Below are 5,201 nucleotides of genomic sequence, written 5' to 3'. Positions count from 1 at the left end.
GAGACTTCTGTCAGCACCTCCCTGCCCCACCCTATAGACTAGGCAGGTGCACCAAGTGGAGAAGTGCATGGTTCTTTCTATATCAAAAAAGCAAAAAACCAAAAAGTTGAGAGAACCCCATTCCTTACTGTCTAATCACACACAAGATTTCCCAATATCCGTAGCTGTCTTATCTACCCCAAATGGAAATAAACTTGAAGCCACCAAAAAAAAAAAAGTTTACATAGCAAAGTAAATCTAGAACAAGAATACTTAACAAACACACTTCAGATTTTTAATGGCTCCAATAGTATACATACAAACTCAAAGATCCCCGCAGATTCCAGAAGAGCAGCATCCTTTAGTTAGGCATTCCTTTCATCTGAAAGCCCAAGTGCTCTTAACAAATACTAATTTGTAACTCGGTAACACCCCTGAGTGAGGTAAATGCTTTGTTAGTGATTAAGTGACTTGCGTCAAGGTCACAGAATGAACTGGAGACAAGAAAGAAACACAAGAGTGTGGTGTGTAACTTTATGTATAAATGCATACCATTACAATTCACGGTTCGGTTCAACTTCAAGGTGAGGCAGAGGTGAAATTAACTTGTCCAGCAATTCTAGGATGGCATATTTCGGGAAAATTAGCTTGGATTTGGGGAAATCATGGTTGTAACTGATAAGGTTATATGTACGGTCTTTATACGCTTACACTCGCGCTTAACTAAAAGCAAGTAAGACTACTGGGAAACACTACGAGGAACTGTAAAAGAGCTTAGGATTGTAGCTCATCAGCAGAAAACTGGGAAAAGGAAGAGGAAGGAGGTCAAAGCTATCTGGGTGTCCAGGAGAGAGACAGGGTCAAGGTTACATCAGAGTCCGCATGAAACTCGCTAAGCAGTCTTAAGTGGGCTGCGGTGAAAACTGAAGATGGGCCCGTCTTCCAGAAGCTGATGACATGTTTTGGGGTTGACCCACCCCTCTCCGGGGACAGGGCTTGTCTCCCGAACGGCCAGCAGACGGTGGACGGAAAGGAGAGTGCTGCGGCCGACTTGCCTGAGAATGCAAAGCCGAACTCACTCACCGTGGCGTCGGGCACGCTTCACTAACGCTGACCTCCTAGCAGAAGGCCCATCTTCCCCGAGCCGAGGAAGAAGCAGCCTTCGCGATCCCGACGGAAACTAGCCCAGTTCATCCCCTTTCCCGATGTGCACTGCGCCGCGCCACGCCGCGTCGCCTCTCAAGACGTCAGTGTGGGTGGGGCTTCCAGAGGAGGCGCGCGCGCGTGACTTCTCGCTCACCCTTAGTCCCGGCGGTGACAGCCGTGAAACCGAAGCTGGGGGATGCGCTTGGCATGCACTGCGGGGGCGGGGCCTGGGCAGCGACCCGCTGGGTGGGGTTTGGCAGTCCGCTGTGCCCTGCATCTTGTGGCTGCAGTTGATTATCACCTCGCTTCTGTTGCCTCTCATATCCATCCTTAGTTAAAAAATTTAAGGCCCACAGAAAAGGAAATCTCTCAACTTATGTCTCAAAGTTTAACTCGTTCTTTCAATCAAGTTTTTGGTCAAAGAATAGTCATAATCATAAAACAAAACTAAGGGAAAAAATTATCTGCAACTTCACCTAGCTTTCTTGTTTGTTTTCAAGTAAACCTATCGATTTATTAGGTTTGCCTCCTGAGTCTGGTTTATATGATTGATCTGCACTTACCTTTTGAGAAAGTAAACATTGTTTCCCTGCTTGAGCACGTTGATGAATTTGCATGTGCAAGATAGAAATCTTAGAGCTGAGGAACTAGAAAAGAATTTCGAGGTTTTTTGACGATAGTGGTCTGTGTCATTTAGTCGAAACCGTCCCATAGCTCCAGCGAGTTTTCAGAGGCGATAAATCGCACGGAAAGAGATTGCCTGTACTCCCGTGGAGCATCTGGTGGATTCGAACCAATGTCCATTTTAGTAGAGCCAGACTGATGTGAGAGAGAGAACTTACAGATTTAATTAAAGAGTATTAAAGGCTTTTGACGGTGGGTGACAGGTTTTAATAAATAAGACTCCAAAATACCGCTGAGGCTATTTGTGTTGCTCTGACTTAACTCTTCCCCTGTCCTCCAGTACTTTCACCCTCCACTTCCTTCAAACTAAAGTCAGGTTGGCAAAAACACAAGTTATTTGAATGAGGGTTTTTGTGAAAACTAAGGAAAAGTTTCCCATGTGCGTAAACAAGTGCAGAAGAGAAACTAGACACAAAACTTGTAAAGTAAGTGTTCTTAAGGAGCAGGGTCACTTTGATGAAAACTATTTATTGACTTAATCGTACACCCTGGTCCTTTTTCAAAAAGTGTAGGGATGATAGAATGTGAATTGATGCCTTTGAGCTGTCCTGCTGTAGAAGAGTGTTGAATATATAATGAATGGACTGCTAGAAGAACAAACTGCTTTGGCCTAGAGAGGGTTAAACCAGGCCGCTCCTTGGAGACATGGATTCTGACGCTTTGTCTGACATACTTTGGACGTGTTGTAAGGCAGGACCAGTCTATGGAGAGGGACCTCATGCTTGGGAGGGTGGCAGGACAGCAAAAGAGAGGAACACCCTCAATGAGATAGGTGTGTCGGAGACATTAAGATTGGCACAGGATATAAGAGGTTTTAGGGCTGTTGTACATAGGGTCCTATGACTCTCAGGCAACTTGACAGTACATAACAACAGCAGTAATAAGCCAGACAACAGTATCTATAATGCCTAGAATTCATATAGTCGCTAGCTATTTAGAAGGGATGGCCTGTCCAAAATCTAAACTTAATTCATCCTTCCGACATACAACAAGTATTTTCTGAATACATTTTCCAGGTATTGTCACACAGACTGGAGTTAAAACGTTCCTGTTCATTTGGACAAGAACAAACTGGGAGGAGGGTAGAGAGAATAGTGCAACAATGAATGAGTGGAAGCCCAAAATCTCTGTAAATGTTTATGAAAATTAATAAAATATAATTATAGAAAAAACAACAACAACAACAACAACAACAACAAAAAACGTTCCTGTTCAAAATAAAGCTTGTTTGCATTCTGGTAGGAAAGAGATTGTTGTTGTTAATGTGCTGTTGAGTCGCTTGTGACTCATAGCGACCCTGTGTACAAAAGCTCTGAATCCTGCTCTATCCTGTGCAAACCTTATTGTCTCTGGCACACCTATCCCCATTACCCCAGTCACTGAATCAATCCATCTCATCAAGGGTATTCCTCTCTTGGACTGTCTCTCCACCCTCCCAAGCATGATGTCCCTCTCCAAGGACTGGTCACTCTTTGAAGTTTCAGATTCCTTGCCTCCAAGGAGCAGCCTGTTTTTACTCTCTCTAGGATGAACTTGTTTGTTCTCCTAGCAGTCCATGGTATATTCAGTACTCTTCTCCATCACCTTAGCTCAAAGACATCAATTCTCCTTCTGTCATCCCTAGACATTGTCCAGCTTTCTGACTTAAAGCACGTAATTGTTAAGACTATGGCCTGGATCAGGTAGGTGTATCTTAGTCTCTCAACTGATATCATTGTTCTTCAGAGACACATTAAAATTAAGTAAATACATAGTATGTTGGGTCCTGTGAAATCCTAGAAATAAAACAAGGTAAAGGACAAGCAAGGACAGAGGGATGGTATATATGTTGAGATTGTAAAAGACTAAGAGTAACATGTTCGGAGTTCAGTGAAGTGAGAGCTTATCATTAATCCTTTTATACTTCTTTGAGTCTTCCCTTCCTTTAGTGATATTGCACTGAATATCCTCTTACTAGGAAGCTCTGGAGGCCTAGTGTTAAGAGGCTGCACTGCATTCCCAAAGGCATGCAGTTCAAATGCACCAGCTGCTCTGCAGGGAAAGGATGAGCACTCTCCTCCCATGAGCTGGAGGTTCAGATTTGGGTTGGTTCCAACTAGATGACATGATGTATAATCCTCTTGAAAATTAATAAAAAATAATGGGAGCAGTACATTCACAGAAAACTGCCAGAAAAACCATAATAACATTATCTCCTTACTGGATATTGCCTTTCTCTTCACCCAGCTTAACATGTTCCTTTTATCTATTTATTATTTTTTACTCTTCTTCTTCCCTTCTCTAGTAACCATCCAAGAATAATTCTGTCTATATCTCTCTTTTTAGCTTTTCTATAATAGTGGTCTTATACAATTCTTTGTCTTTTTATGATTGACTTATTTCCCTCAAGATAATGTCCTCTAGATTAAGGATGTATCTGTTCTGTCCTGTGCTCATTTTTAAAATTTTATCCCACCTGCATTTAAAAACCACAGAAAGAATAAATTTGATGCACTGAAAATTGACTACTGAAGACTAGACAAATAATGGAAGGATGTTACCTGTGAAGGAAGCAAAGATCATTTATAAAAGACAGGAAAGAAAGAAAAGCAAAAATGAATGTCAAAAGAGACTAAAACATTCTCTTTGACCTATGGAAGCTTAAACTAAAGGCAGAAAGGATGAAATAAGAGGGCTGAATGAAGGATTCCAAAAGGCAGCATGAGAAGATAATGTGTTGTAACAAAATATACAAAGACGTGGAGCTAGAAAACCAAAAGGGAAGAAAACAAAGTTTTTCAAGCTGAAAGACAAAATTCAAGTATGAAATTGCAATACCAAAGGATTCCAAAGGCAAAATATTGCATGTTTCAAGGAAGAGTAAAAGAAAATGGAAAGTAGAGAGTCATTCTACCAAAAAGCATTAGTCAATACTGAACCATGTCAGGAAGTAGCATATAATAATTTTAAAAAATGGTAATTAAGGAAGCAGTCAAAGCTGCACTGAAGGTATTGCTAAAAACAAGACTCCAGGAATTGACAGAATACCAATTAAGGTGTTTCAGGAAACAGAACACTCCAGCCATGCTTGCTAGTTGTGCCAAGAAATTTGGAAGACAGCTACCTGGCAACCTGACTGGAAGAGAAACGTATTTGCTTTCATCTCGAAAATAAGCGATCCAAAAGAGTGTTGAAATTATAGAACAATATCATCAATATTTGATGGCATACCAATTGACATATTTCAACAAACAGACACTGCCCTGGATGTGCTCACTAAGTTGTGCCAAGAAATCTGGAGAACAGTCAGCTGGCCCACTGACTGGAAAAGATGGATATTTGTTCCCATTCCAAAGAAAGGTGACCCAACAGAGTGTGGAAATTATCAAACAATATCATTAATATCACATGCA

Source organism: Elephantulus edwardii, unplaced genomic scaffold (genome assembly GCF_000299155.1).
Source record: "Elephantulus edwardii isolate Elephantulus edwardi_28Jun2011 unplaced genomic scaffold, EleEdw1.0 scaffold00164, whole genome shotgun sequence".
NCBI classification, from domain to species: Eukaryota; Metazoa; Chordata; class Mammalia; order Macroscelidea; family Macroscelididae; genus Elephantulus; species Elephantulus edwardii.
The sequence above is the reverse complement of the archived record's forward strand: the minus strand, read 5'-3'. Positions refer to the sequence as shown.